General features: G+C 38.4%; 1 pseudogene; it reads left to right on the top strand.

Annotated features, from left to right (window-relative positions):
* The first annotated feature begins 301 nt into the window (after positions 1–301).
* On the top strand, positions 302–2,529 carry LOC133268248 (cysteine protease ATG4C-like; annotated as a pseudogene).
* Positions 2,530–9,195: the final 6,666 nt, after the last annotated feature.

Below are 9,195 nucleotides of genomic sequence, written 5' to 3'. Positions count from 1 at the left end.
ACATTAACGGCAGCAAGAATAGCTTCTGTAGGTACATCACATATAAAATGAAGACAAGGGAAAATGTGGGCACTCTCTGGAACGAAGCGGGAGACCTGATTACATGGAACCTGGAAAAAAACACTGTAATTATGACTTTTTTGCGTCAGTCTTCACTGGCAAGAGCTCCAGACACACTGCTCAGGTCGCAGAAGGCAAAGGCAGGGATGGGAAGAATGAAGGCCTGCCTGATGTAGGAGAAGATCAGGTTCAAGACCATCTGTGAAACCTGAAAGGGCACAAGTCCATGGGACCTGACAAGATGCCACTGCGAGTCCTGAGGAAATTGGTGGATGAAGTCGCCGAGACGTTATTCCTCATATTTGATAAATCTTGGCAGTCCGGTGAATTCCCTGCACACTGGAAAAGGGGAAATATAACCCCCATTTTTAAAAAAGAAAAATGTCTTTAAACTTTCACAGAGGAGATTTAACTAACGTATTTGGAAAAAATCCGTCACTACGAGGGTGGTGAGACACTGCCACAGGTTGCCCAGAGAAGCTGTGGCTGCCTCCCTTCTGGAAGTATTCAAGACCATGTTGGACGACGCGTTGAGAGGAGGAGGAGAGCTTCCTCCGCGAGAGACTGCCTCCAACCACGACCGGTCCCGCCCGGGGAAGCTGGCTCTTTTCAGCCGGCCCCACAGAACGCCCTCTTTCCTTCACAGGCAGCAGCCGGAAACCAACACCCCTGCCGGCCTACAACTCCCGATATCCCCCGCGCGGGCCTGCCGCCGGGTCCGGTTTTCCCCGGCGGCAGTGCCCGCTGGGAGCTGTAGTTCCTCGCGGTTATCCCACGGCTGAAGCTGCTAGAGGTCGCTGCCCGGCGGGCGGAACTGGACATCTTACGAGGCAGCGATGGCTTTTTCTCTGTAATTTTAATATAGGGACAAAAGGGGCAAATGGCATAGAAAATCAAAGTTTATGTCTGCATGACACAACATGAAATACAGTTAGTTGTGCGTCGAAAGCAGAAACTTCAGCAGAAACATGCAGGTCTTTCTGCTGGGAAAATTTTACCACTTCAAAATTGTAAAAACCTGGTGAATTCTTCACAGATGGGTCTAATTGTGATAAAATTGATACAGAGATTTCGGGAAATACTGATTTTTGTAAAGATTTTATTTCTAGAAGGTAGTAGACTTACAGAAAGGAGTTTCCTCAGGTAAAGGGACCTGAATTAACAACAGATTTTGGTTGGGGGTGCGCAATGGCAACTGGCCAGGTGCTCCTGGCTCAAGGTCTTATGTTTTGATTTTCTTGGTAGAGCCTAGATCTGGCCAGATACGTTGACAATTCAGGTTCTGAATCATGGACAGCCCACACAGGAGAAAGCTGACAGCACCATCTTAGAGCAGAAAGAGAACTCAAGATCCTGTCAAGTCATCATCAGGGAACATTAAAGAGAAACTGTGATTACAATATAATGAGAAATGCAGTTTACCATACAAAACTAATTTCTGGTTTGGCGACTCTCCACTGTCAGCTTTTGGGTTACATCGGCTAACAGAATATGGAAAGAAGTGTGATTAAATTGCTGGAAATTGGTATGGGCCTGCAGTTGTTGCACACAGAAAAGCTGTTGAAGAAGGAAGAGAGTATCATCTACAAGGGGTAACAATCTATGTTGCTCAGGATTGTACAGTCTACAGTTCAGATGTTATTGACAGACAGACAGTGTTCTTTCATTGATTCTGGAAAAGCAGACAAAAAAGCTGTATTTATATTGGTTCCCGTGAGACTCGGTGGAGGCAGAACAAACATGGACTACTTAAAGTTTGTAAAGGGAATTTTAAGCCTTGTGTATTGTGTTAGTATTATTGGTAGTAAACCCAAGCAGTCGTATTACTTTGCTGGATTTCAAGATGACAGTTTGATTTACATGGATCTTCATTACTGCCAATCATTTGTAGATGTCAGCATTAGTGATTTCTCTCTTGTGTCATTCCACTGTCCTCCTCCTAGAAAGATGTCATTCAAAAAAATGGATCTAAGCGGCACAATAGTTTTTTTATTGTAGAACTGGCAGGACTTTGAGAAGGCTTCTGAAGAAGCAACGAGGAGGCTGACATCATCTAAAAAGAAGTATTCCTTTGTTTACTTTTGTAAAGGGTCATTCTAGAGACTATGACTTTGCTTCCAGTCCAATCCATGAAGAAATCTACTGAGAGTACAGGAGAAAAATCATCGAGAACTGGGAAATGCCTAACCTACCACTCAGAGCATTCTTACCTCCTAGAAGTTTTGCATTCCAGAGGAGAATTCATAAAGAATTCAAAATTTAATCTTGCATGCTTTTTCTCTTATAAAGCTCTGTGATCAGAGATAACTTAAAAAATATTCTTTTAGCCTAAGATCAGCTTGCATTTTTACATGAAAGTATGCATCTAAAGTTCATTGCACAAAGCATCCCATTTTAATAACTTAAGCCATGAAGAAAAGTGTCCCCATAATTCAGACAATTAACCCTGATACCTTTACAACTCTGTGGTTCCCCCCTCAGGAACACTGAATCTTTTTTTATAACTTTACTGGGGAACTAGCTGCCTGGTAAAGGGTAGGTACGTTCCCATTAGAATGGCTATTTCTTACATTAAAAATATAGTAAGCCATTAAACCCTTAAAATGTAATCATTAACATTTAGCACAATGTGCCTGATGTGTTAAAACCATTATTTGCAGCTGATTTCTCTGACTCACTTAGGGAAATATCAAATGGCTTCAATGTACCTTTGCTTTATTTTTTTTATTTTAGGTGATACTGCTGTGTTCTTACTAGTTTCAGTGAGTTCTCCCATTTCTACATGTTTATAATTTGAAAATTGTAAAATAAAATCATATGTAGTCTTTTAGAAAGTTAAATCTGCCTAATTTCCCATCCTGATTTTCAAGAAATTTAAGTGTCAGTTTGTGAAGTAAATTCACTATCATTTAAATATCTTTTGTTAAGTACCTACTGTACAATATTATATGCAGCCTAATTCATGTTCATTCTTTTTAGGACCACACATTAACACCTGATATTTAATGATTATACAATCCCAAGATATAATTTTAGAAAAACCTCCTTCTGTTCCTTCACCATACGAAAGCACTGACGTAAATATGTACAATGTTATCCTTTGAAATCTCTAACATGGATGTACTTGACTTCTCCATACTGACAGACATTTGACAGTATTTTGTAGCTTATTGGAATATTCAGTATTGTTTCTTAATGAAGTTTCCCAGTTTAAATCGGACATATGTGGATATTTTGGCCATTTTTGAAATTGCATTCCAATGACTCATATCTAGACTTCTTTTTCTTTCATTCATAAACAATGTCAGGTGACCTGTGTTTTAGTCCACATTATAAAGGGGGAAATTATATAAATCTTAAATTTGGAGGAAGCAAAACATTCTTTCCAATAGCATGATATCTTCACCTCATAGCCATTGATACTAAATTTAGAGTTCCACTTGTTAGAGATGCTGCATTTTTTAGTGGATCAGTTATCTTTCTTAATAAGAAAATTCTCTGGTGAATGTGTGTGTAACTGTAAATGAAGTCTCTCTGCCTTCTCTGGCTCAGGAGAAGATTTTTTCATTTGGGTTCTCTGTTTCCCAAGAGTTGTGGGAACAGATCATTTTTCATATTTTCTTTAGCTGCTGCAACCAGGTGTAGTTCTGTGAACACTAAGAGGTTTGGAGGTGATTTGTCACCCAATCAAATCTTGAAGAAATTGAGCCTAACTTTTTTTTCTAGGAATTTGCAGAAATTTCTTCCTTTGTTATACTGCTTTTTCTGCTCAGTAGCCCAGCTAAACCTGGAAAATTGCAGAAGTTGCAGCAGGAAATGTAACTTCTATGAAAAATTCTAAACCCTACTGAGGAGGCTGGGATAAAGTTTGGAGAATAATCAATATTTTATTCTGAGCTTAGTTCTAAGTGAGGCAGCATAAGTTAAACTTTTCAGTGGGCAATTGCGCCTAAGGACAGATGTTGATTCCAAATAGATGTGGAAACTTCTGTAAATGGACTCAGTCAAAGGGTGGATTGGAGTATCTGGGGTTGAATCCTTACAGAGGAAGAGAGAATGGAACAAATAGAAACTGCATTGGGAATATGTACTGTAAAACGCTAGCTAACAGGAGGAAAAAGGAGCAGTATGACTGCTGGCAGGGTTTTAAGTTGGTGGGTATATAGGAACTCTTTATTTTCACTGTTAGACTGTGTGTCTAAACAACGTAGGATTGTGTTTTTTATATCACTCCAGCTCAATCATTTTTAGTACCGTATCCTCACCTCTTCTTTTTTATCACTTATCTCCTATTTATATATTGTTCCCTAATGCTGAGGTCCGTCATTCCTGGAAAGGCTTTTATGTTTTTACCAGACTTGCCTGTCCTCACAACTGGAAACTGTTATGATCAGGAAACCAACAGATGGTTTTCTTGACATCCCTATTTACTTCTAACCTGCAACCTAATTTTCTTTTATTTGTCTGTATCCCAAACCTATTTGGTTTCCCAGCCCTGTTCTCGTTCCTTCCTTTCCCCTAAACTCTGTGGAAATGTTTTGTTTCAGAAGTGGGCTACCTGTGCCCCCCTGCTGAAAAGCAAGCAGATATTTTGGCAAAGGGAACAGGAACAGGAAGGATATGGAGTAATCTTCCCCCTCAGCTTGTGATTTAGAAACAACCATCAATACATTCCAATTATCACAGTTAACAGACACCAATGAAATTATACTCTGTGGGGATTTTGTTTTTTTTTTAACCTTGCCTACAATTATTTATAATTTGTAATTATTTACGAATGTATTTTGGCCTGCAGCAATTCATTCCATAACTAAAGAGTAATGCACAATGTGAAAACGTACTTCTTCAAAGATGTAGCACGTTCAAAGCCATTGATTACACTTGCTTTTTATTGTGAGAAGCTGCATGATGTCTCTGACTCTGCACTGTTTGCACACCTTTGGCCTAGCCATTCACCCTATTTCTTTTCTGTGCAAACGCCCATCTTTTTCTGTTCAGTTTTTTTCCTAGGGAGCTGTATGGGTGCAGAAATCATTCTGTATTGAAAACTGAAAGAAGTGCTCTCAGCCATGACAACTAGATTGTCCAAAACTCTTTATTCTGCTGGTTAGCAGAGACAGCTTCCCAGTGTGTTTTGTGGAAATTGTTTTGAGGCATATAGTGGTTTTCCTGCCCAAACACAGGAGATTGGATTCCACTCAGTGTATCAGGTGTCTCAAGATGCATTCGCAGCACTAAAATCCATTTGCAAATCTAGCTCTTTCTGCCTCAGTGAAAATCTACTGAGACAACATACTTGAGAGGACTAATCATACACATGCTTTGCAACACATATTCTTAAGGTAAAAAAATCTATTATATGGTAATACGCCACGATGGACACTGACTATAATTGTTTTTAATAGAAAAGCATATGCTTTGTTTATCTTTTCTGTCTCAGGCGCATGCTTCCTCCAAGAATTAGAAATTAAAATGTAATCTGTGCTTAGCTGAATGGGCTCCCTAACCAGAAAGCAGATGTTAGTCACTCAGAGGAGCTGGAGTACATGGAGTGGCAAAACAGTTTTATGATGCTGTAATTCTGCTGCTTTGGTAGTCAAGTAAAAGACAAATGGTGTGGGCTGAAAGACTCAGTGTTTTCAAGTGTATTAAAAAAGAAAAGATAAAATCCTCAATTCATCATAAACTAATGCAAAAAGAAAATTCAGTCCTCTCTAGCAGATGCTAAGCACCTACCAGTACTAATCGTTCATGCCTATGGTTTTCCTAGCTTTGCCAATATGCACAATTTCTAATGCCTAACAGGAGCCCATGTATTTATAATCTGAATCTACTGTATGTCAGCATATTTTTTGCATATCAGGCAGAGTCCTTTTTAATCTCACAACTGATACACATTTTAAACTACCTGACTTGCCTGTAGCAATCGACTGAGACATTCATCCAATTAGATATGACAAATTGTAGTGAGGCCAAGCTCTATTAAGGCTGGCTTTATTACTCTCTGCTTCAATTATTTTGCTGATTTTGTATAATTACAGTGTTCTAACTATACTGGGTCCTGATTTGCATCAACTGTTCTGCTTGGTTTCTCTGGACCAGTAGTTGCGGCTCATCTGCAAAAGTAAATGTCACAATATTCCCATCTAAGAAACTTTGCCAGTAGAGATACTTGAACATAGGGATAGTGGAAAGAATTTAATGAAGTGCCATAGATGTGGCTGAAACAGTTTGAATTGCTGTAAATTATTATTTAAAAAAAATTCTGTGTAGCTAACTAAACTGAATCTTTCTGATCACATATGCTTACCAAGCCTCTCGTAAAGCTTCAGTCTTTCTGAAAGCAGAAATTTATGTCGAAGTAGCCTGCAATCTTGAATTAGGGCAACTGATCATGAGCTCTCAAGTGCTAAGCTATTCTTTGCTGTTGAAAAGTCCCTGTGTATGCAAAACAAATATGCTTAATTTGGTCCTTTCTGTATCAAAACCATAGTAACTGCTATTGAAGAGCTATCCTATGAGTCATAAAGTAGATGTCACAGTATGTTGTTTTCAGGGGCAATAGCTCATATTTTATGCTTTTTCTCCTTTACCACACCTTTATTTCACATTACTAGGGAGAAATACAAAGGATGTTCAGCTCAGGAATTATGTCCCTGTGCCCTGGCCTTGCTGCACAGACCTGAAGTCAAATGGGTCAACCTACTTTCCTTATCTCCTGTTGTGTGGTCAGAGTTGAGAAAGAACATTGCACCTTCTCCATTTGTGCAGAAAACAAGGCGTTTATGGTACTGGTTTGTTTCTCTACCATACCATCTCTAGGAAGCGTTCCTTGTTTTAAATATTTCTGTCTCCCTACCTCACTGGAATGTCACAACCATCTCCCAAATGTCAGTCTTTATATTTACAGGTGAATACTGAGTTTCCAGAGTTCATCTTTTGCAAAGTCACCCATAATTGCAAAGGCCATTTCCTTACCTAGAAGGGAAATAATTGCCCTTGCTGATGATGTCAACCTCAGTTCACAGCACCAGAAGAACAGCTGTATTTGAAAAGTGTGGAAGAAAATACCATAATCTGGTTCCTTCATATATAGCAAAAGAAGACTTTGGCACTACTTTCATTAAGCAGCAACAGTTCAAATGCAAACACTGCAGAGAGGGGTAAAAATGTGAATAATGAGGCTGTAGGAAAAATAGCATGAGGAAAAGCATGATTTAGATTGCTGAAGACCGAAACAGTAAGTGAACCTAAATGTTTCACTGTTTCTCACTCATTGGATAAATATTTAAGTTTAAAGTCAGGCAAAACTTAAGGGTGAAAAAAAGCAAACTACGAAAAGCTTTTGACAATGTAAAATACATCCTCTCCGAAGCTAGATGATCATAAAGAATGCCGCCTTTTAACATGCCTGGACGAGCTTTAAAAATGATTCAATAGATTGTAGAATTCAGCACATTTTCTTCCCAATTATTTTTGAAGAGATTCTGACAAATGTTCTCTAAGGGAGGAATGGCAGACTGTCTATTTTATTTTAGTTTTATAGTACTTTTATTTTTATCCTGTCAAGAGAAGCAAATGGCAGTGCTATGATTAGGATAAGCCATGTAAGAGGGCTCAGTCTGCACAATTTATAGTACAGCTTGCTTTAATCTGTCAGGGAACTTGTGTTATATTGCCTTTCAATAGAGGATAAAGCTCTGGGTATATATGTTAATAAATTCTATCCAGACAGTCTTAAAAGATGCCAACAGTTGCTGGAAGTACTTGGAGCAGAAACTGTTTGCGATTTTCAGTCCTTGGAGGATTTTCTGGACAGTATGGATTTCTTTAACAAAAAACAGGCAAACAAAGAAAGCACCCAGCACCCCTACTATCAAAAAAAACCCAACAAACAAAACCATTGGACAACCTGTTAAAGCAGTAGTTACCATTATATTTTTTAGTTATTAGGTTTCTCAAATTTACCAGCCTGATAATAAGACAGTGGTTATTATTATCAGTGATTTAACAATGTTTTGTATTTTTGATTAGTTTTGGATTTTACTATGAATTTAAATCTAACAAGAGGTTGTTTTTTCCTAATTTCTGCCTGTGGACACCCAGAGCTATTCCCTGAGGATAGTCTGGGGACTAGAGATTGAAAGCCACCTTTGCAGAGTCCTATAAGCTCCTGCAGTTATTTTGGAGATAAGAAAAGGCTGTAGCTATCAGCTGCTGAAGAGGAAATGCAAAAGTGGGTATTGGTCTCTCCATTCAAGAGATGGTTTCACTGCTGGAACCAAGACTTCATATTTTGATACTCCTCTTCTACATGGAGAGAATTGGTTTTTATAAAAAATTCATGTAGCATTGCATTAATTTTAGTTTTGTGGCATGATATGCTATTTACAGCACTTAGAACCAGGATGCAATAGTCAGATATGTCTAATCCGATGCTAAATAGCTCTTCCCAGTGGTGAATAGTAGTATGCTGTAAAAAACCTGAAGTTGTGATAAAACACAATGCCATCCAAAACATAACACAAGTTAGTTTACCTGTGGGCACTGTCTATTTGTTAAATCTGAAAATCTGCATAGAGATAGGGTATCTCCACCAATTTATTTATGTCTATTGGATTAACACTGCTATCTGGTTTCAGCTCTTACAATTTATGATGGATGGATTTTCTTCACAGAGGTGAATGTGATAGGAAAATTAGATGTAGTGTTTGCACTGGCAGATTCTAGCTTTGTATTATACAACAAGCTTTCAAAGCTGAATAATAGGATTCTTGAAATATAGAAAATAATAGAGGGTTCTTAAAAAAAGCACTTTCCACATTATTCTCCTAGAATGTTTTTGTAGTGGGAGTTGCAAGAAAAGAAGTCACAAGCATGAGCCTTGAATGTTAGTCTAATCTCTAAGAAGCAGCCTCCTCTGTATAAGATTAAGAAAATTAGATGCACGGTCTTTTCCATCAGTTTCAAATGTTTTTTCCAGAAAAGGCAAAGTAATTGCTTGAAGTAGTGGAATAGGAAGAAAAATCTCACACATGTTATTATGGTGGCTGTCTAGTCAACATTTAAACATCTGTGAGGATCAATGATTTCAGTATAAGCACATTAAAGCAGTAACAGGAAAAACCAGAAGTG

This window comes from Pezoporus flaviventris, unplaced genomic scaffold (genome assembly GCF_033815535.1).
Source record: "Pezoporus flaviventris isolate CSIRO_AGI_PZ_B2104156 unplaced genomic scaffold, CSIRO_AGI_Pfla_v1 ptg000013l, whole genome shotgun sequence".
Taxonomy (NCBI): domain Eukaryota; kingdom Metazoa; phylum Chordata; class Aves; order Psittaciformes; family Psittacidae; genus Pezoporus; species Pezoporus flaviventris.
Note: the sequence above shows the minus strand (reverse complement) of the source record. Positions and strands in the feature narration are given on the sequence as shown.